The sequence below is a fragment of the Zonotrichia albicollis genome, chromosome 8 (genome assembly GCF_047830755.1).
Source record: "Zonotrichia albicollis isolate bZonAlb1 chromosome 8, bZonAlb1.hap1, whole genome shotgun sequence".
Classification (NCBI taxonomy): Eukaryota; Metazoa; Chordata; class Aves; order Passeriformes; family Passerellidae; genus Zonotrichia; species Zonotrichia albicollis.
In genome coordinates, this window is record NC_133826.1 from 39,052,845 (window position 1) to 39,077,512 (window position 24,668).

A 24,668-nucleotide genomic window follows, 5' to 3' on the forward strand; every position below is an offset into this window, starting at 1 on the left:
GGCATCTCGAATACTGGCACCAGGCCCACTCTCACTGGGATTCATGCTCCCACTAAGGATTTTTTTGAGGAGAGTGCTGTTCCTTCTCAGCAGCAGGTAAGCAGCCTGGGGCCAGGCCTGGAGGTTTGCCAGGATTGTGTGTCCCCTCAAGCCATGGTCACTGGGCCCCCTCAGCCTTTGAGGCCAGCACAGTGTGGCGGGAAGGGAAGCACTTCTTGGGGGAAGCTGGGGAAGTTGCTCCCAAGGACAGCACTCAAAATCTACCACCTGTCTCCTCCAGGTGCCAGCCATCATAAGAAACATCCACCTGACTCTACTGTCCCAGGGCACTGCGGATGCCAGGCTGCAAAGGGACATTGTGAGGCTGGCTGAAGAACAGCCTGCTGACGTGGTGCTGACCCTCCTGCGCTGTGCCCCAACATGTGACAGGTTGTCATGGTTTGACCAGGAAGAAGTTGGGAATTCTGGGAAGCTGTGGTCAAACCAATGAAGGTTTTGGGTTTCATACTGACACCTGGTGTAGCCAGTGGGGTTTGGACACACCTCCGAGAATACACAGGGGTTAAAAGCAGGGCACTGCCCTGGCACTTCCTCTTTGGACCTCGTCGGCCGAGGAGTTCAGACCTCTCTCCCTCGCCCGGCCCGCTGCTGCTGGGCGGGGGAGGGGCCAGCCACGTGGTAGGCCCGGGGCCTGGACAGAAATGGGGTTGAGGGGGCTTCGGGGGGGCTTCGAGGATGGAAGGGTGGAAGGTCCCAGAGAGTCAGCCCTCGGGCAGCCAGCCCCCTCTTCCCCCCCCCCCAGGAGAGCAGCCAGCGAGAAGGGGGAGGAAGACTGCCCGGCCGCAGCGGCAGCGTGTGGGCAGCGTGCGTGGGAGCCAACCGACAGACAGAGACTGAAAACTTTTAACCCTTTCTTACATGATTGGGGCCTTGCGAAAATGCTAATCCTCCTCGAAGCTGAATAAGAAGGGAGATGAGAGATGATATGAGATAAGAACTTTGGCCCGGAGTTTGTGGAGATGATTGGATGGGGAGAGATGATTTGGAGTGGCCTTTTGGCTGGACGTTTTCTTGTAGCCATGGACTCAGTTGTTCCTGTGACACAGACTGCATTTAGGGGGAGGCAGTGCCTCAAAACCAGGAGGGTTCATTTGTGAGGACCCCCCGGCCCCAGGGGGTTGGAAATATATGGGGGGGACAGTTGTCCCAAAAGCAGAGACTGTGCCTTTTTGGAGTGAGACAAGGCATCCTTGAAAGACAACCCTAAAAGCAGCTCTGGTCCATGCCGTCAGTGGTGAGAGCACTGAGCATGGAAGGAACATGTCACAAGCGGCAAATGGACTTTCCGGGCGGTGCCGAAGTGACAAGGAAGCATCCGGGATTTCAGTGTGTTTCCAGAAGCCTATGGAACAAGAAGGACTCCGTTCCTCTTCATGAACTGCAGTTTGAGTATACTAAAGTGTCGTGCCGGGCTGGGCAGTTGGTATTTTTGAGAGAATGTATTGGATTGGGAAAGTCAGGGAGTGGGGAGGAGGAAAAGTGGTTTTTGTAAGGTTTTCAATTTTTTTTTCTTTTCCTTATAGTCTTTCCTATTTTTCCCTGTAGTTTTAGGTAATAAAGTGTTATTTATGTTTAAGTTGGAGCCTGTTTTGCTTATTCCTGGTCACATCTCACAGCAGACACCAGGGTGAGGCATTTTCATGGGGGCACTGGCTCTGTGCCAGGCTCAAACCATGACATTTTTTGGTTCCCTGACCGGGAATCGAATCACGGGAGAATGATGAGGTAAAGCTGTGAGATGAGACCAAGAAGAATAAGGAAAGCATGTACTAAGTTAAGGTAGATAGATAGTCATAGTGAATCTGAGGTATTATTGTGTAGAAGTGTTTTGTAGTTCTGTTGATAATTTTAGAAAGTGTATTCTCGGAGGTGAAGGGTGGAGTGTCATGGTTTGACCAGGAAGAAGTTGGGAATTCTGGGAAGCTGTGGTCAAACCAATGAAGGTTTTGGGTTTCATACTGACACCTGGTGTAGCCAGTGGGGTTTGGACACACCTCCGAGAATACACAGGGGTTAAAAGCAGGGCACTGCCCTGGCACTTCCTCTTTGGACCTCGTCGGCCGAGGAGTTCAGACCTCTCTCCCTCGCCCGGCCCGCTGCTGCTGGGCGGGGGAGGGGCCAGCCACGTGGTAGGCCCGGGGCCTGGACAGAAATGGGGTTGAGGGGGCTTCGGGGGGGCTTCGAGGATGGAAGGGTGGAAGGTCCCAGAGAGTCAGCCCTCGGGCAGCCAGCCCCCTCTTCCCCCCCCCCCAGGAGAGCAGCCAGCGAGAAGGGGGAGGAAGACTGCCCGGCCGCAGCGGCAGCGTGTGGGCAGCGTGCGTGGGAGCCAACCGACAGACAGAGACTGAAAACTTTTAACCCTTTCTTACATGATTGGGGCCTTGCGAAAATGCTAATCCTCCTCGAAGCTGAATAAGAAGGGAGATGAGAGATGATATGAGATAAGAACTTTGGCCCGGAGTTTGTGGAGATGATTGGATGGGGAGAGATGATTTGGAGTGGCCTTTTGGCTGGACGTTTTCTTGTAGCCATGGACTCAGTTGTTCCTGTGACACAGACTGCATTTAGGGGGAGGCAGTGCCTCAAAACCAGGAGGGTTCATTTGTGAGGACCCCCCGGCCCCAGGGGGTTGGAAATATATGGGGGGGACAGTTGTCCCAAAAGCAGAGACTGTGCCTTTTTGGAGTGAGACAAGGCATCCTTGAAAGACAACCCTAAAAGCAGCTCTGGTCCATGCCGTCAGTGGTGAGAGCACTGAGCATGGAAGGAACATGTCACAAGCGGCAAATGGACTTTCCGGGCGGTGCCGAAGTGACAAGGAAGCATCCGGGATTTCAGTGTGTTTCCAGAAGCCTATGGAACAAGAAGGACTCCGTTCCTCTTCATGAACTGCAGTTTGAGTATACTAAAGTGTCGTGCCGGGCTGGGCAGTTGGTATTTTTGAGAGAATGTATTGGATTGGGAAAGTCAGGGAGTGGGGAGGAGGAAAAGTGGTTTTTGTAAGGTTTTCAATTTTTTTTTCTTTTCCTTATAGTCTTTCCTATTTTTCCCTGTAGTTTTAGGTAATAAAGTGTTATTTATGTTTAAGTTGGAGCCTGTTTTGCTTATTCCTGGTCACATCTCACAGCAGACACCAGGGTGAGGCATTTTCATGGGGGCACTGGCTCTGTGCCAGGCTCAAACCATGACATTTTTTGGTTCCCTGACCGGGAATCGAATCACGGGAGAATGATGAGGTAAAGCTGTGAGATGAGACCAAGAAGAATAAGGAAAGCATGTACTAAGTTAAGGTAGATAGATAGTCATAGTGAATCTGAGGTATTATTGTGTAGAAGTGTTTTGTAGTTCTGTTGATAATTTTAGAAAGTGTATTCTCGGAGGTAAAGGGTGGAGTGTCATGGTTTGACCAGGAAGAAGTTGGGAATTCTGGGAAGCTGTGGTCAAACCAATGAAGGTTTTGGGTTTCATACTGACACCTGGTGTAGCCAGTGGGGTTTGGACACACCTCCGAGAATACACAGGGGTTAAAAGCAGGGCACTGCCCTGGCACTTCCTCTTTGGACCTCGTCGGCCGAGGAGTTCAGACCTCTCTCCCTCGCCCGGCCCGCTGCTGCTGGGCGGGGGAGGGGCCAGCCACGTGGTAGGCCCGGGGCCTGGACAGAAATGGGGTTGAGGGGGCTTCGGGGGGGCTTCGAGGATGGAAGGGTGGAAGGTCCCAGAGAGTCAGCCCTCGGGCAGCCAGCCCCCTCTTCCCCCCCCCCCAGGAGAGCAGCCAGCGAGAAGGGGGAGGAAGACTGCCCGGCCGCAGCGGCAGCGTGTGGGCAGCGTGCGTGGGAGCCGACCGACAGACAGAGACTGAAAACTTTTAACCCTTTCTTACATGATTGGGGCCTTGCGAAAATGCTAATCCTCCTCGAAGCTGAATAAGAAGGGAGATGAGAGATGATATGAGATAAGAACTTTGGCCCGGAGTTTGTGGAGATGATTGGATGGGGAGAGATGATTTGGAGTGGCCTTTTGGCTGGACGTTTTCTTGTAGCCATGGACTCAGTTGTTCCTGTGACACAGACTGCATTTAGGGGGAGGCAGTGCCTCAAAACCAGGAGGGTTCATTTGTGAGGACCCCCCGGCCCCAGGGGGTTGGAAATATATGGGGGGGACAGTTGTCCCAAAAGCAGAGACTGTGCCTTTTTGGAGTGAGACAAGGCATCCTTGAAAGACAACCCTAAAAGCAGCTCTGGTCCATGCCGTCAGTGGTGAGAGCACTGAGCATGGAAGGAACATGTCACAAGCGGCAAATGGACTTTCCGGGCGGTGCCGAAGTGACAAGGAAGCATCCGGGATTTCAGTGTGTTTCCAGAAGCCTATGGAACAAGAAGGACTCCGTTCCTCTTCATGAACTGCAGTTTGAGTATACTAAAGTGTCGTGCCGGGCTGGGCAGTTGGTATTTTTGAGAGAATGTATTGGATTGGGAAAGTCAGGGAGTGGGGAGGAGGAAAAGTGGTTTTTGTAAGGTTTTCAATTTTTTTTTCTTTTCCTTATAGTCTTTCCTATTTTTCCCTGTAGTTTTAGGTAATAAAGTGTTATTTATGTTTAAGTTGGAGCCTGTTTTGCTTATTCCTGGTCACATCTCACAGCAGACACCAGGGTGAGGCATTTTCATGGGGGCACTGGCTCTGTGCCAGGCTCAAACCATGACACAGGTACAGGGCCAAGGTGCCTGGAGAGCTCAGGGCTCACCAGCCTTTAGGGCCCATGGCCCTGCACAGCCTGTGCTATGGGCTCTGCCAGACAGGCACAGAGGTCCAGGACCCTTGGGCCCTTCTGTTTCCCAAGCCTGTTGCCAATGCTCCCCCCCTGCCCCTCAGGGCACTGGGGCTCTTTCATCTGCATTCCCACAGCTGCACAGGGCAATGTACTGTGACTGAGATGCCCCTGACACAGAGATCTGATCCCACAGAGCTGCTGCAATCATATGGAGAACCATTGGCTCCTCACAAGTAACAATGGAGAAAGTGCTGCCAACACTGATTCGTGTAATGGAGGACTGGCCACTGCACAGCGCATGCACCTCTGATGGGGACGACAGGGACGTTTTTGCCCTGGCTGTGAGTTTCTGGGCCCATGCTCACCCCCAGGTCGCCTCTCCAGTAGCTCTCAGTCCTCTCGGTGCTGGAGTCACTGGGCTGAAACCTGGGCTAGGGGCAGGCTCAGGAGGCACCAAGCCTGCTGCTCCTCCTGCGTCTGCCCTTGGGCCCTGCCCCATGGACACCTCAGCACTGAGCACTGTCTTGGGCTGCTTCTTTTGCAGGCAACTCTGGTGCTCTGGGTGACTGTCCAGGTGCCTGAATGCAAAAAGGCCATGATCCCTTATTCTGAGCAACTGTTTGTGGCACTGCTCTTCCTTATTGTCATCACTACACAGCAGATGCCACCAGAGGAAGTTGATACCTTCTGGAGAGCATGCCAGGAGGAACACTGCCTTCCCATCAAGCTTAACAGGTCCCAGTCCGCCTGTCCTTCCCATGCCCTTGTGGCCAGTGCCAGTGCTCCCAGTGTGACCTGGCCTTTGCTCTGCACACAGGTTTGCAGTGCAGGCCATGAAGGTTCTGCTCTACATGCTGCAGTGTGACCACGTGGTGATGTCTATGGAGCGCAAGTGTGGCTGGGACACGCTGCTGTTTGCTGACACCCAGCACTATGCTATGGGTCTGCTGGCCAGGTGAGACCCCCTTCTCCCCATTGCCCCTGGCATTTGTGCCCTGTGCTCCACACAGTCCCTGTGGTCATGGGCCACAGAGCCTCATCACTGAGGGATGGCCAAGGAGCCTGAAAAAGGCTGGGAGAGGAGAGTGCCCAGAAGGGGCCACTTCCCAGAGCACCCACATCCCCTCCAGGGATGCTGGGGAAAGACCAGACCTCTCAGAGTCAGTCCTGGGAGAGGTTTTCCCTCCACCTCACGGTCTCCTTTTTTCCCCATGCCAGGGAGATGCGTTATGACTGGACCCCCCTGTGTTCCCATGTCGCATATTGCCTTCTCCTGCTGCTCAGCAGTGAAAAGCCAAGGTGGGATCTGCCCTTGCTGGCATTCCTTGTGGAGGTGAGCCTGGTGGCCAGTGCTGCCTCGCTGAGCTGCCTCCCAGCTCTGTGCCCTCTCACAGCCACAGCTGCCTGGGACGGTGCCCACGCCCTGTGCTGCTGCCTGGGCCCGGGCCTGTGCGCTTCTGGGCTCCTGCTGGATGGCTCCCCTGTCACTGCCCTGTGCCTTTCAGGTCCTTGAGTGCCTGGACTTGAGGAAATGTGCTCGCACTCTTGTGAAGATCATGTCAAGTTGCCTGCAGATGGAGTGCAGGGAGCAGCGTCGCGTGGCGCTCAGAGGCCTCGTGGGTCTCAGCAAGGATCCCTCGATGGTGAGAAGGGGGCAGTGGCGGAAGCTGCACTGGGGAAAGCAGCCCCTTGGGTGTGCAGGGCTTCAGGAGCTGAGGCAGCTGCTCCCAGCTCTCCTGCCTCACCTGCCCCAGTGCTTTGCGTCAGGCCTTTGGCCTGCGGGCCCTGCAGCAGCAGGGTGGGCTTGCAGTGCCAGGGCGGTGCTGGCGGTGCAGCCGTCCATGGCTTTGCAGCACAGCCTTGTGTTCCACACAGGCCAGCAGACTGTGCAGTCTGTCTCGGAGCCTTCTGGAGCTGCTGGGTGATGCCGATGGAGAGGTGGTCAGCATGTCCATCCATGTGTTCACAAATGTGCTCCAGGCAGACATCCTGGTATCCAGCACTACTGCCCCAAAGCTGGCTGAGGCACTGCTGCTGCTCTTTGACCATGTAAGGCTCTGTGTCCCCAGCTGCAGGCACTGGCTGCTGCCCAGAAACTTTGCCTAGGTGAGCCTGGAGTAATTGGTCTAAAGGCCTCATCCTCTTCCATTCCTCCAGGACAACAGCTATGTGCAAGTGCTCTCCCTTCAGCTCTTCTTCAGGGTGATGGACTTGGTAGTGGATGAGGGAAGAAAGCCCCTTGCAAAGATTTTGAGCCAAAGCCTCCTTCCACTCTTCTTCCACTGCCATGATGAGAACCAGTGTGTGGCAAAGGTGAGGTTTTGTGTGATGCAGGTGGATCTCGGGGAGGGGGCTTGGCTGCCTCCTGCCCTGGCACCTCATGGACTGCAGCCTCCTGCAGGCCTTGGCACAGGGATGTGGGTCCTCTCCCTTGGCCTGTGGGGCCATCTCTGGGTCTCTGCTGCCCTCCAGGCCTCTTGGGAAACGCTGCTTCATGTGGCAAGGTTCCTGAAGAGGAGGAAGCTCAAGCAGCTGGTGAAGAAAGGGCAGCTGTCAGAGTTCACCGAGGTCCTGGTAAGGAGGGCCTGGAAGCCCCAGGCTCAGCCTGGAGAAGGTCCCTGAGGGCGGTGCTCAGTGTGCGGGGCTACCAGCTGTGCCCGCTGCTGCAGCCAGAGGCCGGGCGGGCTCTTCTCCAGGCTCCCGTGGGCCCGAGCCGGGTGCCCATGGAACCCCGGCCCGGCGGGGCTGCGGGGCGGCACCACGGCTCCCCGGGCGGCAGCCGGCCCTCTGCCCCCTGCCCTCGGGAGCCCTTGGCCAGCGGCTGCTGGCCGCGCCTCAGGGCTGTGCGGGCAGGGGAGGCCGGCGATGGGCGCAGGCAGCGCCCGGCCCAGGGGCTGAGCCCGCGCCAACCCTTCCCTCCTGCCGCTCTCTGCAGCTGGCAGAGGACAGGAGCAGAGCGGCCGAGCACCTGCGCCGGGCTCTGCGCTACCTGGATAGCCCACAGGAGTCCCTGCGAGCGGCGGCCGTCAGGATGATCGGTGAGTCCGGAGCCCGGGCTCCCTCCCCAGCCCGGCCCGCCGCAGCTCGGCCCCAGCCCCGCCTGCTGCCCCGGCAGCGCCAGCCGCGCCCGGCGCCGTGGAGCCCCGCCTGGCCTGGGCGTTGCTGCCGCCCTCTGGCAGCCGTGCCCTGGGGCGGCAGCGTGCGGCAAGGGCGCGGGCTGAGCCCTGCCGGGCCAGCAGCCCGTGTGGCCACAGCGCCGGCAGCGCCGCTGGCAGGGAGCTGTGCCGCTGGGGCCGTGACAGGCTCTGTGTTCACAGGCATGGCCGAGATGGTCACGATGGGCCGGAAGGAAGAGCTCCAGCTCCTCAATGAGGGTGAGTGCGGGCAGCGGGCTGACAGCGGGGGCTGCCACTGGGGGAACTGCACGTCCTGCCCTGGCTGCGACAGGCTTCACCCCCTGTGTGGACAAGCACAGAGAGATCTCAGGGACAGGACCTGTGCGGGGGACATTTGTGGCCAGCACCTTCTGGCTGATCCCATTGTCTCCTGCTGCCTCCTGTACATGGCAAAAGGTGGGGGGTATGGCCCTGGCAGGAAGGCCTCCTTGGCTATGTGCAGATGCAGGCTCTGACTGTGCCTCTGCTCATCTCTCTTCCAGCCCTTCAAGGCCTGAGAAGAGATGACAGCCCTTCCCAAATGAACACAGTCGTTCAGCAGAGAATCATTGAGAGATCTGCAGAACTACGTTTATCTGGTGGCTCAGAAGAACCATTGCTCCTAAAAGTCCTAAAAACACCATGGAAGAGGAGATCACCTTGAGAGGCCAGAAGAGACCAGAAGAGACCAGCTGGAGCTTCAGGCACAGCTGATGATATGCCCAGCTGAACCTATGGGAAGCTCCCATAGCTCCTGCCTTCTCCCTGCCTGTTGACAACTCCGTGCCTCCCCCCAGCCCCCAGACCCTGCCTGTCCCCTTTCTTCCCTCCCCACTCCTCCCTTTACTTCCATTAATAAACAGTTTGGCTTCTTCACTTTGCCTGCATCCCTGTGGAGCTGAAGCACATCCGGGGCCCTGGGAAACACTGGCCCCTGCTGCCATTCTCTCCCACAGACCCAGAGGAACGAGGGCAGCTCAGGCTGGAAAGGTCCCTGTGCTGAAGGTGCAGCTCCACAGAACTGTGCAGTTCAACAGTCTTGTTGAGCACACTGAAGGCCAGCAGTGGGACAAGGAGCCTGTGTGTCAAGACCAAAGTCGTGTCTAAGGCCCTGCCATATTTGGTCCACTGTTGTGCACATCAACAAGATAATGAAGAGCAGACGATGAAGGAAACTTTATGGTTTAACTGGTGGGAATTTGACTGTAACTGGAAAAACTCCACTCCAGAAGAGGAGAGTTCAGGCCTGGTTATGGGCTGGAGGGATGAAAAGGACAAAATGCCCATCCTTTTGATCCAGGGGATGCCCTGAATGTGGGTGGCCAGCCTGCTTCTCCCACTGGAGCACCATGCTGAGATACCCTGAGAGCAGCCCAGTGCTCCTTGTTCCTCTCTGCTGACCCATGAGCATTTGTCTGCTTTCGGGATGGCCCTGGCTGTGTCAGGGCTGCTCCGTGGACACGAGACAGCCGGTCCTGACCCACTGGGTCCCAGCAGTGCCTGGCAGCAGCCCTGCATCCACGTCTGGATGCTGGCCAAGAGAGGCCCCGGAAGCTGGGGCAGCTGATTTGAAGCTTTTCCAGATACACACAGGGGACAGCCAGCAGTGTTCCCTCAGGATACAGCAGTCCTGAGGGGCATCTCATCAGTCCTGAGCTGCCTGATGCCACCCACTCCTTGTGGCACAAATTGCTTTCCTGTGGGATGTTCTAGCTCCCCCAAGAGTGAAGAGGGAGCTGGAGAAACAGCTTGCCAGGCTGCTCTGGATCCTTTCTCAGCGGCCCTGGTTGAGTGGAGAAGTCCAAGCTGAGTGCAGATGTGCCCATGGAGCAGCCGTGCACAGGAAGGCTCGCTGGCAAGGATGATCCAGGAACCACAGGCCTGGCAGCCTGGCTTTGCTCCAAGCCAGGGAAGGCCTTGGAGCAGATCCTCCTGAGTGCCATCCCACGGCACGTGCAGGGAACCAGGGGCTCTGCTGGAGGCTGGGAAAGCTCTGCGGAGGGACGGGCACAGCTGGGGCTCCTGGTGGGGTGTTGGGGGCTTCTGTGGGGGCGTTTAGGGGTGGTTGTTGGGGGGCGTGTTGGGGAAGGAGTTGTCTGGAAGGTGAGAGGTCTGGCCTGGAATTTGAGTCAGTTTGAAGGCAGCATCTGTGCTTTAGCACAGCTTTGGTTATGGAGGGCAGAAAGAATATCTGTGACCATTTTTTTTACTGGTGCTGTTTCTCCTGCAGGGAACAAGAAGGGAGAGTTGTACTTTATTGGCCACTTAGATATTGGTACTGGGGAGAATTAGCCCTTTTGCCATCTACTCATTTGTTCTGGTTACTCTTGTAACACTGAGTAGTCTTTCACTCCTTGACAGTTTTTAGTCCTTAAGAGAATTAGGAGATTATAATCCCTTCTTCGAAAACCACTTGCAAATCAAAGAATGGCCTTCTTTTTGGCTCTGTGTAGTGTTATGTTTTGTAAAGTGACTTCCAGCGGATGATGTTAGGGCAAATGAGTTGCTGCTTTGAGATGGGAACAAACTTCCAAACCATTCCCATTCTCTGGCCATGGCTATTAATTGGAGAAGTTTGCAAAATTTGGAACTACTTGAGTTGAGCAATGGGAAGGAAAGCTTTCCTGAAGTGAGGATTCTTAAATGCCCTGAGCTCACAGAGCAGGGCAGCTTTTGCTGATGTTTCGAGCAGTTCCAAGAGATCCTGTGGGGCTGCCTTAGACACCTGGGCCCAGGGATTCCTTCCAGCCTGGGCCACATTGGCTGGGCTGGGGGCAGCCCCAGGGCAGGTGGCAGTTTGTGCAACGGCCCTGGGTGGTAAGCTGCAGCACAGTCACCGTTGCATGGAATGGAACCCGGTGTCCAAGGAAATAGAAGCTTGCCCGGGTGCTCAGAACAGGCAACGGGACAGAACAGGGCAGAGCTGTGCTGTGAGGAGCCCCCACACAGCACACTCGTTTCTGTCTCTCCCAGAGCTTTTCCGCAGCGTTATTCCTGCAGCTGAGCTTGAGGCCAGACTGCGGGACTCTGTGACTCGGAGCTTTTCTGACACATCTGCCATTCCTGTGGCCAGTGCCATCGACCGTGGGATTTGGTCACCTGAATCACTTAGGAGGAGCCTCCTGTCATTGTGGCAGGTGCCCTCAAGACCAGAGTGCAGGGCTTCCTGTCCTGCAGCCTTCCTGAGGCTTCCCTGTTTCAGGTGCCTTGAAGGCACAACTGCAGTTGTTGACTTGGCAATATTCTGAGGCATCTCTTTTTAAGGCGCCCTCAAGAACACACTCTGGCATGGCAGCCAGATTCCCCGGCTTGTTGAAAGTGTTCAGGGGGAAAAAAAAGAGAAGCCCTGGAGCTGCCCCAGCACAACAGCCTGAAGATCCAGAGCATATCCAGACACTGCAGGATGGTGAGTAGCAGAGCTGGGCCACAGGGCTGATGGGTACAGCCAGCTTGGCCCCATCCCATCCCATCCCATCCCATCCCATCCCATCCCATCCCATCCCATCCCATCCCATCCCATCCCATCATCCCATCCCATCCCATCCCATCCCATCCCATCCCATCCCATCATCCCATCCCATCCCATCCCATCCCATCCCATCATCCCATCCCATCATCCCATCCCATCCCATCCCATCCCATCCCATCCCATCCCATCCCATCCCATCCCATCCCATCCCATCCCATCATCCCATCCCATCATCCCATCCCATCCCATCCCATCCCATCCCATCCCATCCCATCCCATCCCATCATCCCATCCCATCCCATCCCATCCCATCCCATCCCATCCCATCCCATCCCATCCCATCTCATCTCATCTCATCTCATCTCATCTCATCTCATCTCATCTCATCTCATCTCATCTCATCTCATCTCATCTCATCTCATCCCCTGGGGAAATGCCCATGGACAGGATGAAACAGGGGCAGGACAGACACCCCACAATGGCCATGCTCTATTCCCTGGGTCATGCTGGAGCTCTCCCTGCCTGGGAGCGCAGGGCTGGGTTGTCTTCTCCAGGCTCTCCCGCAGCCCCTCATCTCTGGCTGCACTCGCTCTTTGCCAGATGCAGCCCTGGACAAGACACAAGAGCAGAAGTCCAGCCGTGGCTGCTTGCGCCAAACCCTGAAGGTACCTGCAGCCACCCCCACCTGGGCTGGGCCTGCTGTCCCTGCTCAGCCCAGCACCACGCTTGGAGCATGCCACGGAGCATCCCTGGCTTCCCTGCCCTTTATTCTCCTGCAGAGGTTCCGGAAATTCCTGCACATCCGACCACGTAGAAAGAGCAGCACCACAGCAGCTGAGGGCACAGCCCAGCCTGACTCGGGGCTGACCGAGCTCCAGGCAGAGCCTGATGTCAGCCCAGATTCGGCTGAGCGCTCACAAAACTCTGAGGCTGCAATGAATGAGGACAGGGCAAAGGCCCACAAGGAAGTGACTGAGGATGTGGCCGTCATAAACACCAACACTGCAGAGACTGAAGGCATCTCGAATACTGGCACCAGGCCCACTCTCACTGGGATTCATGCTCCCACTAAGGATTTTTTTGAGGAGAGTGCTGTTCCTTCTCAGCAGCAGGTAAGCAGCCTGGGGCCAGGCCTGGAGGTTTGCCAGGATTGTGTGTCCCCTCAAGCCATGGTCACTGGGCCCCCTCAGCCTTTGAGGCCAGCACAGTGTGGCGGGAAGGGAAGCACTTCTTGGGGGAAGCTGGGGAAGTTGCTCCCAAGGACAGCACTCAAAATCTACCACCTGTCTCCTCCAGGTGCCAGCCATCATAAGAAACATCCACCTGACTCTACTGTCCCAGGGCACTGCGGATGCCAGGCTGCAAAGGGACATTGTGAGGCTGGCTGAAGAACAGCCTGCTGACGTGGTGCTGACCCTCCTGCGCTGTGCCCCAACATGTGACAGGTACAGGGCCAAGGTGCCTGGAGAGCTCAGGGCTCACCAGCCTTTAGGGCCCATGGCCCTGCACAGCCTGTGCTATGGGCTCTGCCAGACAGGCACAGAGGTCCAGGACCCTTGGGCCCTTCTGTTTCCCAAGCCTGTTGCCAATGCTCCCCCCCTGCCCCTCAGGGCACTGGGGCTCTTTCATCTGCATTCCCACAGCTGCACAGGGCAATGTACTGTGACTGAGATGCCCCTGACACAGAGATCTGATCCCACAGAGCTGCTGCAATCATATGGAGAACCATTGGCTCCTCACAAGTAACAATGGAGAAAGTGCTGCCAACACTGATTCGTGTAATGGAGGACTGGCCACTGCACAGCGCATGCACCTCTGATGGGGACGACAGGGACGTTTTTGCCCTGGCTGTGAGTTTCTGGGCCCATGCTCACCCCCAGGTCGCCTCTCCAGTAGCTCTCAGTCCTCTCGGTGCTGGAGTCACTGGGCTGAAACCTGGGCTAGGGGCAGGCTCAGGAGGCACCAAGCCTGCTGCTCCTCCTGCGTCTGCCCTTGGGCCCTGCCCCATGGACACCTCAGCACTGAGCACTGTCTTGGGCTGCTTCTTTTGCAGGCAACTCTGGTGCTCTGGGTGACTGTCCAGGTGCCTGAATGCAAAAAGGCCATGATCCCTTATTCTGAGCAACTGTTTGTGGCACTGCTCTTCCTTATTGTCATCACTACACAGCAGATGCCACCAGAGGAAGTTGATACCTTCTGGAGAGCATGCCAGGAGGAACACTGCCTTCCCATCAAGCTTAACAGGTCCCAGTCCGCCTGTCCTTCCCATGCCCTTGTGGCCAGTGCCAGTGCTCCCAGTGTGACCTGGCCTTTGCTCTGCACACAGGTTTGCAGTGCAGGCCATGAAGGTTCTGCTCTACATGCTGCAGTGTGACCACGTGGTGATGTCTATGGAGCGCAAGTGTGGCTGGGACACGCTGCTGTTTGCTGACACCCAGCACTATGCTATGGGTCTGCTGGCCAGGTGAGACCCCCTTCTCCCCATTGCCCCTGGCATTTGTGCCCTGTGCTCCACACAGTCCCTGTGGTCATGGGCCACAGAGCCTCATCACTGAGGGATGGCCAAGGAGCCTGAAAAAGGCTGGGAGAGGAGAGTGCCCAGAAGGGGCCACTTCCCAGAGCACCCACATCCCCTCCAGGGATGCTGGGGAAAGACCAGACCTCTCAGAGTCAGTCCTGGGAGAGGTTTTCCCTCCACCTCACGGTCTCCTTTTTTCCCCATGCCAGGGAGATGCGTTATGACTGGACCCCCCTGTGTTCCCATGTCGCATATTGCCTTCTCCTGCTGCTCAGCAGTGAAAAGCCAAGGTGGGATCTGCCCTTGCTGGCATTCCTTGTGGAGGTGAGCCTGGTGGCCAGTGCTGCCTCGCTGAGCTGCCTCCCAGCTCTGTGCCCTCTCACAGCCACAGCTGCCTGGGATGGTGCCCACGCCCTGTGCTGCTGCCTGGGCCTGGGCCTGTGCGCTTCTGGGCTCCTGCTGGATGGCTCCCCTGTCACTGCCCTGTGCCTTTCAGGTCCTTGAGTGCCTGGACTTGAGGAAATGTGCTCGCACTCTTGTGAAGATCATGTCAAGTTGCCTGCAGATGGAGTGCAGGGAGCAGCGTCGCGTGGCGCTCAGAGGCCTCGTGGGTCTCAGCAAGGATCCCTCGATGGTGAGAAGGGGGCAGTGGCGGAAGCTGCGCTGGGGAAAGCAGCCCCTTGGGTGTGCAGGGCTTCAGGAGCTGAGGCAGCTGCTCCCAGCTCTCCTGCCTCACCTGCCCCAGTGCTTTGCATCAGGCCTTTGGCCTGCGGGCCCTGCAGCAGCAGGGTGGGCTTGCAGTGCCAGGGCGGTGCTGGCGGTGCAGCCGTCCATGGCTTTGCAGCACAGCCTTGTGTTCCACACAGGCCAGCAGACTGTGCAGTCTGTCTCGGAGCCTTCTGGAGCTGCTGGGTGATGCCGATGGAGAGGTGGTCAGCATGTCCATCCATGTGTTCACAAATGTGCTCCAGGCAGACATCCTGGTATCCAGCACTACTGCCCCAAAGCTGGCTGAGGCACTGCTGCTGCTCTTTGACCATGTAAGGCTCTGTGTCCCCAGCTGCAGGCACTGGCTGCTGCCCAGAAACTTTGCCTAGGTGAGCCTGGAGTAATTGGTCTAAAGGCCTCATCCTCTTCCATTCCTCCAGGACAACAGCTATGTGCAAGTGCTCTCCCTTCAGCTCTTCTTCAGGGTGATGGACTTGGTAGTGGATGAGGGAAGAAAGCCCCTTGCAAAGATTTTGAGCCAAAGCCTCCTTCCACTCTTCTTCCACTGCCATGATGAGAACCAGTGTGTGGCAAAGGTGAGGTTTTGTGTGATGCAGGTGGATCTCGGGGAGGGGGCTTGGCTGCCTCCTGCCCTGGCACCTCATGGACTGCAGCCTCCTGCAGGCCTTGGCACAGGGATGTGGGTCCTCTCCCTTGGCCTGTGGGGCCATCTCTGGGTCTCTGCTGCCCTCCAGGCCTCTTGGGAAACGCTGCTTCGTGTGGCAAGGTTCCTGAAGAGGAGGAAGCTCAAGCAGCTGGTGAAGAAGGGGCAGCTGTCAGAGTTCACCGAGGTCCTGGTAAGGAGGGCCTGGAAGCCCCAGGCTCAGCCTGGAGAAGGTCCCTGAGGGCGGTGCTCAGTGTGCGGGGCTAACAGCTGTGCCCGCTGCTGCAGCCAGAGGCCGGGCGGGCTCTTCTCCAGGCTCCCGTGGGCCCGAGCCGGGTGCCCATGGAGCCCCGGCCCGGCGGGGCTGCGGGGCGGCACCGTGGCTCCCCGGGCAGCAGCCGGCCCTCTGCCCCTCCCCTCGGGAGCCCCTGGCCAGCGGCTGCTGGCCGCGCCTCAGGGCTGTGCGGGCAGGGGAGGCCGGCGATGGGCGCAGGCAGCGCCCGGCCCAGGGGCTGAGCCCGCGCCAACCCTTCCCTCCTGCCGCTCTCTGCAGCTGGCAGAGGACAGGAGCAGAGCGGCCGAGCACCTGCGCCGGGCTCTGCGCTACCTGGATAGCCCACAGGAGTCCCTGCGAGCGGCGGCCGTCAGGATGATCGGTGAGTCCGGAGCCCGGGCTCCCTCCCCAGCCCGGCCCGCCGCAGCTCGGCCCCAGCCCCGCCTGCTGCCCCGGCAGCGCCAGCCGCGCCCGGCGCCGTGGAGCCCCGCCTGGCCTGGGCGTTGCTGCCGCCCTCTGGCAGCCGTGCCCTGGGGCGGCAGCGTGCGGCAAGGGCGCGGGCTGAGCCCTGCCGGGCCAGCAGCCCGTGTGGCCACAGCGCCGGCAGCGCCGCTGGCAGGGAGCTGTGCCGCTGGGGCCGTGACAGGCTCTGTGTTCACAGGCATGGCCGAGATGGTCACGATGGGCCGGAAGGAAGAGCTCCAGCTCCTCAATGAGGGTGAGTGCGGGCAGCGGGCTGACAGCGGGGGCTGCCACTGGGGGAACTGCACGTCCTGCCCTGGCTGCGACAGGCTTCACCCCCTGTGTGGACAAGCACAGAGAGATCTCAGGGACAGGACCTGTGCGGGGGACATTTGTGGCCAGCACCTTCTGGCTGATCCCATTGTCTCCTGCTACCTCCTGTACATGGCAAAAGGTGGGGGGTATGGCCCTGGCAGGAAGGCCTCCTTGGCTATGTGCAGATGCAGGCTCTGACTGTGCCTCTGCTCATCTCTCTTCCAGCCCTTCAAGGCCTGAGAAGAGATGACAGCCCTTCCCAAATGAACACAGTCGTTCAGCAGAGAATCATTGAGAGATCTGCAGAACTACGTTTATCTGGTGGCTCAGAAGAACCATTGCTCCTAAAAGTCCTAAAAACACCATGGAAGAGGAGATCACCTTGAGAGGCCAGAAGAGACCAGAAGAGACCAGCTGGAGCTTCAGGCACAGCTGATGATATGCCCAGCTGAACCTATGGGAAGCTCCCATAGCTCCTGCCTTCTCCCTGCCTGTTGACAACTCCGTGCCTCCCCCCAGCCCCCAGACCCTGCCTGTCCCCTTTCTTCCCTCCCCACTCCTCCCTTTACTTCCATTAATAAACAGTTTGGCTTCTTCACTTTGCCTGCATCCCTGTGGAGCTGAAGCACATCCGGGGCCCTGGGAAACACTGGCCCCTGCTGCCATTCTCTCCCACAGACCCAGAGGAACGAGGGCAGCTCAGGCTGGAAAGGTCCCTGTGCTGAAGGTGCAGCTCCACAGAACTGTGCAGTTCAACAGTCTTGTTGAGCACACTGAAGGCCAGCAGTGGGACAAGGAGCCTGTGTGTCAAGACCAAAGTCGTGTCTAAGGCCCTGCCATATTTGGTCCACTGTTGTGCACATCAACAAGATAATGAAGAGCAGACGATGAAGGAAACTTTATGGTTTAACTGGTGGGAATTTGACTGTAACTGGAAAAACTCCACTCCAGAAGAGGAGAGTTCAGGCCTGGTTATGGGCTGGAGGGATGAAAAGGACAAAATGCCCATCCTTTTGATCCAGGGGATGCCCTGAATGTGGGTGGCCAGCCTGCTTCTCCCACTGGAGCACCATGCTGAGATACCCTGAGAGCAGCCCAGTGCTCCTTGTTCCTCTCTGCTGACCCATGAGCATTTGTCTGCTTTCGGGATGGCCCTGGCTGTGTCAGGGCTGCTCCGTGGACACGAGACAGCCGGTCCTGACCCACTGGGTCCCAGCAGTGCCTGGCAGCAGCCCTGCATCCACGTCTGGATGCTGGCCAAGAGAGGCCCCGGAAGCTGGGGCAGCTGATTTGAAGCTTTTCCAGATACACACAGGGGACAGCCAGCAGTGTTCCCTCAGGATACAGCAGTCCTGAGGGGCATCTCATCAGTCCTGAGCTGCCTGATGCCACCCACTCCTTGTGGCACCAATTGCTTTCCTGTGGGATGTTCTAGCTCCCCCAAGAGTGAAGAGGGAGCTGGAGAAACAGCTTGCCAGGCTGCTCTGGATCCTTTCTCAGCGGCCCTGGTTGAGTGGAGAAGTCCAAGCTGAGTGCAGATGTGCCCATGGAGCAGCCGTGCACAGGAAGGCTCGCTGGCAAGGATGATCCAGGAACCACAGGCCTGGCAGCCTGGCTTTGCTCCAAGCCAGGGAAGGCCTTGGAGCAGATCCTCCTGAGTGCCATCCCACGGCACGTGCAGGGAACCAGGGGCTCTGCTGGAGGCTGGGAAAGCTCTGCGGAGGGACGGGCACAGCTGGGGCTCCTGGTGGGGTGTTGGGGGCTTCTGTGGGGGCGTTTAGGGGTGGTTGTTGGGGGGCGTGTTGGGGAAGGAGTTGTCTGGAAGGTGAGAGGTCTGGCCTGGAATTTGAGTCAGTTTGAAGGCAGCATCTGTGCTTTAGCACAGCTTTGGTTATGGAGGGCAGAAAGAATATCTGTGACCATTTTTTTTACTGGTGCTGTTTCTCCTGCAGGGAACAAGAAGGGAGAGTTGTACTTTATTGGCCACTTAGATATTGGTACTGGGGAGAATTAGCCCTTTTGCCATCTACTCATTTGTTCTGGTTACTCTTGTAACACTGAGTAGTCTTTCACTCCTTGACAGTTTTTAGTCCTTAAGAGAATTAGGAGATTATAATCCCTTCTTCGAAAACCACTTGCAAATCAAAGAATGGCCTTCTTTTTGGCTCTGTGTAGTGTTATGTTTTGTAAAGTGACTTCCAGCGGATGATGTTAGGGCAAATGAGTTGCTGCTTTGAGATGGGAACAAACTTCCAAACCATTCCCATTCTCTGGCCATGGCTATTAATTGGAGAAGTTTGCAAAATTTGGAACTACTTGAGTTGAGCAATGGGAAGGAAAGCTTTCCTGAAGTGAGGATTCTTAAATGCCCTGAGCTCACAGAGCAGGGCAGCTTTTGCTGATGTTTCGAGCAGTTCCAAGAGATCCTGTGGGGCTGCCTTAGACACCTGGGCCCAGGGATTCCTTCCAGCCTGGGCCACATTGGCTGGGCTGGGGGCAGCCCCAGGGCAGGTGGCAGTTTGTGCAACGGCCCTGGGTGGTAAGCTGCAGCACAGTCACCGTTGCATGGAATGGAACCCGGTGTCCAAGGAAATAGAAGCTTGCCCGGGTGCTCAGAACAGGCAACGGGACAGAACAGGGCAGAGCTGTGCTGTGAGGAGCCCCCACACAGCACACTCGTTTCTGTCTCTCCCAGAGCTTTTCCGCAGCGTTATTCCTGCAGCTGAGCTTGAGGCCAGACTGCGGGACTCTGTGACTCGGAGCTTTTCTGACACATCTGCCATTCCTGTGGCCAGTGCCATCGACCGTGGGATTTGGTCACCTGAATCACTTAGGAGGAGCCTCCTGTCATTGTGGCAGGTGCCCTCAAGACCAGAGTGCAGGGCTTCCTGTCCTGCAGCCTTCCTGAGGCTTCCCTGTTTCAGGTGCCTTGAAGGCACAACTGCAGTTGTTGACTTGGCAATATTCTGAGGCATCTCTTTTTAAGGCGCCCTCAAGAACACACTCTGGCATGGCAGCCAGATTCCCCGGCTTGTTGAAAGTGTTCAGGGGGAAAAAAAAGAGAAGCCCTGGAGCTGCCCCAGCACAACAGCCTGAAGATCCAGAGCATATCCAGACACTGCAGGATGGTGAGTAGCAGAGCTGGGCCACAGGGCTGATGGGTACAGCCAGCTTGGCCCCATCCCATCCCATCCCATCCCATCATCCCATCCCATCCCATCCCATCATCCCATCCCATCCCATCCCATCCCATCCCATCCCATCCCATCCCATCCCATCCCATCCCATCCCATCCCATCCCATCTCATCTCATCTCATCTCATCTCATCTCATCTCATCTCATCTCATCTCATCTCATCCCCTGGGGAAATGCCCATGGACAGGATGAAACAGGGGCAGGACAGACACCCCACAATGGCCATGCTCTATCCCCTGGGTCATGCTGGAGCTCTCCCTGCCTGGGAGCGCAGGGCTGGGCTGTCTTCTCCAGGCTCTCCCGCAGCCCCTCATCTCTGGCTGCACTCGCTCTTTGCCAGATGCAGCCCTGGACAAGACACAAGAGCAGAAGTCCAGCCGTGGCTGCTTGCGCCAAACCCTGAAGGTACCTGCAGCCACCCCCACCTGGGCTGGGCCTGCTGTCCCTGCTCAGCCCAGCACCACGCTTGGAGCATGCCACGGAGCATCCCTGGCTTCCCTGCCCTTTATTCTCCTGCAGAGGTTCCGGAAATTCCTGCACATCCGACCACGTAGAAAGAGCAGCACCACAGCAGCTGAGGGCACAGCCCAGCCTGACTCGGGGCTGACCGAGCTCCAGGCAGAGCCTGATGTCAGCCCAGATTCGGCTGAGCGCTCACAAAACTCTGAGGCTGCAATGAATGAGGACAGGGCAAAGGCCCACAAGGAAGTGACTGAGGATGTGGCCGTCATAAACACCAACACTGCAGAGACTGAAGGCATCTCGAATACTGGCACCAGGCCCACTCTCACTGGGATTCATGCTCCCACTAAGGATTTTTTTGAGGAGAGTGCTGTTCCTTCTCAGCAGCAGGTAAGCAGCCTGGGGCCAGGCCTGGAGGTTTGCCAGGATTGTGTGTCCCCTCAAGCCATGGTCACTGGGCCCCCTCAGCCTTTGAGGCCAGCACAGTGTGGCGGGAAGGGAAGCACTTCTTGGGGGAAGCTGGGGAAGTTGCTCCCAAGGACAGCACTCAAAATCTACCACCTGTCTCCTCCAGGTGCCAGCCATCATAAGAAACATCCACCTGACTCTACTGTCCCAGGGCACTGCGGATGCCAGGCTGCAAAGGGACATTGTGAGGCTGGCTGAAGAACAGCCTGCTGACGTGGTGCTGACCCTCCTGCGCTGTGCCCCAACATGTGACAGGTTGTCATGGTTTGACCAGGAAGAAGTTGGGAATTCTGGGAAGCTGTGGTCAAACCAATGAAGGTTTTGGGTTTCATACTGACACCTGGTGTAGCCAGTGGGGTTTGGACACACCTCCGAGAATACACAGGGGTTAAAAGCAGGGCACTGCCCTGGCACTTCCTCTTTGGACCTCGTCGGCCGAGGAGTTCAGACCTCTCTCCCTCGCCCGGCCCGCTGCTGCTGGGCGGGGGAGGGGCCAGCCACGTGGTAGGCCCGGGGCCTGGACAGAAATGGGGTTGAGGGGGCTTCGGGGGGGCTTCGAGGATGGAAGGGTGGAAGGTCCCAGAGAGTCAGCCCTCGGGCAGCCAGCCCCCTCTTCCCCCCCCCCCAGGAGAGCAGCCAGCGAGAAGGGGGAGGAAGACTGCCCGGCCGCAGCGGCAGCGTGTGGGCAGCGTGCGTGGGAGCCAACCGACAGACAGAGACTGAAAACTTTTAACCCTTTCTTACATGATTGGGGCCTTGCGAAAATGCTAATCCTCCTCGAAGCTGAATAAGAAGGGAGATGAGAGATGATATGAGATAAGAACTTTGGCCCGGAGTTTGTGGAGATGATTGGATGGGGAGAGATGATTTGGAGTGGCCTTTTGGCTGGACGTTTTCTTGTAGCCATGGACTCAGTTGTTCCTGTGACACAGACTGCATTTAGGGGGAGGCAGTGCCTCAAAACCAGGAGGGTTCATTTGTGAGGACCCCCCGGCCCCAGGGGGTTGGAAATATATGGGGGGGACAGTTGTCCCAAAAGCAGAGACTGTGCCTTTTTGGAGTGAGACAAGGCATCCTTGAAAGACAACCCTAAAAGCAGCTCTGGTCCATGCCGTCAGTGGTGAGAGCACTGAGCATGGAAGGAACATGTCACAAGCGGCAAATGGACTTTCCGGGCGGTGCCGAAGTGACAAGGAAGCATCCGGGATTTCAGTGTGTTTCCAGAAGCCTATGGAACAAGAAGGACTCCGTTCCTCTTCATGAACTGCAGTTTGAGTATACTAAAGTGTCGTGCCGGGCTGGGCAGTTGGTATTTTTGAGAGAATGTATTGGATTGGGAAAGTCAGGGAGTGGGGAGGAGGAAAAGTGGTTTTTGTAAGGTTTTCAATTTTTTTTTCTTTTCCTTATAGTCTTTCCTATTTTTCCCTGTAGTTTTAGGTAATAAAGTGTTATTTATGTTTAAGTTGGAGCCTGTTTTGCTTATTCCTGGTCACATCTCACAGCAGACACCAGGGTGAGGCATTTTCATGGGGGCACTGGCTCTGTGCCAGGCTCAAACCATGACATTTTTTGGTTCCCTGACCGGGAATCGAATCACGGGAGAATGATGAGGTAAAGCTGTGAGATGAGACCAAGAAGAATAAGGAAAGCATGTACTAAGTTAAGGTAGATAGATAGTCATAGTGAATCTGAGGTATTATTGTGTAGAAGTGTTTTGTAGTTCTGTTGATAATTTTAGAAAGTGTATTCTCGGAGGTGAAGGGTGGAGTGTCATGGTTTGACCAGGAAGAAGTTGGGAATTCTGGGAAGCTGTGGTCAAACCAATGAAGGTTTTGGGTTTCATACTGACACCTGGTGTAGCCAGTGGGGTTTGGACACACCTCCGAGAATACACAGGGGTTAAAAGCAGGGCACTGCCCTGGCACTTCCTCTTTGGACCTCGTCGGCCGAGGAGTTCAGACCTCTCTCCCTCGCCCGGCCCGCTGCTGCTGGGCGGGGGAGGGGCCAGCCACGTGGTAGGCCCGGGGCCTGGACAGAAATGGGGTTGAGGGGGCTTCGGGGGGGCTTCGAGGATGGAAGGGTGGAAGGTCCCAGAGAGTCAGCCCTCGGGCAGCCAGCCCCCTCTTCCCCCCCCCCCAGGAGAGCAGCCAGCGAGAAGGGGGAGGAAGACTGCCCGGCCGCAGCGGCAGCGTGTGGGCAGCGTGCGTGGGAGCCAACCGACAGACAGAGACTGAAAACTTTTAACCCTTTCTTACATGATTGGGGCCTTGCGAAAATGCTAATCCTCCTCGAAGCTGAATAAGAAGGGAGATGAGAGATGATATGAGATAAGAACTTTGGCCCGGAGTTTGTGGAGATGATTGGATGGGGAGAGATGATTTGGAGTGGCCTTTTGGCTGGACGTTTTCTTGTAGCCATGGACTCAGTTGTTCCTGTGACACAGACTGCATTTAGGGGGAGGCAGTGCCTCAAAACCAGGAGGGTTCATTTGTGAGGACCCCCCGGCCCCAGGGGGTTGGAAATATATGGGGGGGACAGTTGTCCCAAAAGCAGAGACTGTGCCTTTTTGGAGTGAGACAAGGCATCCTTGAAAGACAACCCTAAAAGCAGCTCTGGTCCATGCCGTCAGTGGTGAGAGCACTGAGCATGGAAGGAACATGTCACAAGCGGCAAATGGACTTTCCGGGCGGTGCCGAAGTGACAAGGAAGCATCCGGGATTTCAGTGTGTTTCCAGAAGCCTATGGAACAAGAAGGACTCCGTTCCTCTTCATGAACTGCAGTTTGAGTATACTAAAGTGTCGTGCCGGGCTGGGCAGTTGGTATTTTTGAGAGAATGTATTGGATTGGGAAAGTCAGGGAGTGGGGAGGAGGAAAAGTGGTTTTTGTAAGGTTTTCAATTTTTTTTTCTTTTCCTTATAGTCTTTCCTATTTTTCCCTGTAGTTTTAGGTAATAAAGTGTTATTTATGTTTAAGTTGGAGCCTGTTTTGCTTATTCCTGGTCACATCTCACAGCAGACACCAGGGTGAGGCATTTTCATGGGGGCACTGGCTCTGTGCCAGGCTCAAACCATGACACAGGTACAGGGCCAAGGTGCCTGGAGAGCTCAGGGCTCACCAGCCTTTAGGGCCCATGGCCCTGCACAGCCTGTGCTATGGGCTCTGCCAGACAGGCACAGAGGTCCAGGACCCTTGGGCCCTTCTGTTTCCCAAGCCTGTTGCCAATGCTCCCCCCCTGCCCCTCAGGGCACTGGGGCTCTTTCATCTGCATTCCCACAGCTGCACAGGGCAATGTACTGTGACTGAGATGCCCCTGACACAGAGATCTGATCCCACAGAGCTGCTGCAATCATATGGAGAACCATTGGCTCCTCACAAGTAACAATGGAGAAAGTGCTGCCAACACTGATTCGTGTAATGGAGGACTGGCCACTGCACAGCGCATGCACCTCTGATGGGGACGACAGGGACGTTTTTGCCCTGGCTGTGAGTTTCTGGGCCCATGCTCACCCCCAGGTCGCCTCTCCAGTAGCTCTCAGTCCTCTCGGTGCTGGAGTCACTGGGCTGAAACCTGGGCTAGGGGCAGGCTCAGGAGGCACCAAGCCTGCTGCTCCTCCTGCGTCTGCCCTTGGGCCCTGCCCCATGGACACCTCAGCACTGAGCACTGTCTTGGGCTGCTTCTTTTGCAGGCAACTCTGGTGCTCTGGGTGACTGTCCAGGTGCCTGAATGCAAAAAGGCCATGATCCCTTATTCTGAGCAACTGTTTGTGGCACTGCTCTTCCTTATTGTCATCACTACACAGCAGATGCCACCAGAGGAAGTTGATACCTTCTGGAGAGCATGCCAGGAGGAACACTGCCTTCCCATCAAGCTTAACAGGTCCCAGTCCGCCTGTCCTTCCCATGCCCTTGTGGCCAGTGCCAGTGCTCCCAGTGTGACCTGGCCTTTGCTCTGCACACAGGTTTGCAGTGCAGGCCATGAAGGTTCTGCTCTACATGCTGCAGTGTGACCACGTGGTGATGTCTATGGAGCGCAAGTGTGGCTGGGACACGCTGCTGTTTGCTGACACCCAGCACTATGCTATGGGTCTGCTGGCCAGGTGAGACCCCCTTCTCCCCATTGCCCCTGGCATTTGTGCCCTGTGCTCCAC

The 24,668-nt window shown here is 56.8% G+C and overlaps 1 long non-coding RNA gene across 1 annotated transcript; it reads left to right on the top strand.

The window, feature by feature from the left end:
• Nucleotides 1-436: 436 nt before the first annotated feature.
• On the top strand, nucleotides 437-23,492 carry LOC141729905 (uncharacterized). The gene is made up of 2 exons (XR_012581469.1): nucleotides 437-3,514; nucleotides 20,798-23,492. It is a non-coding gene; the product is annotated as an uncharacterized LOC141729905 (long non-coding RNA).
• The last annotated feature ends 1,176 nt before the right edge of the window (nucleotides 23,493-24,668 follow it).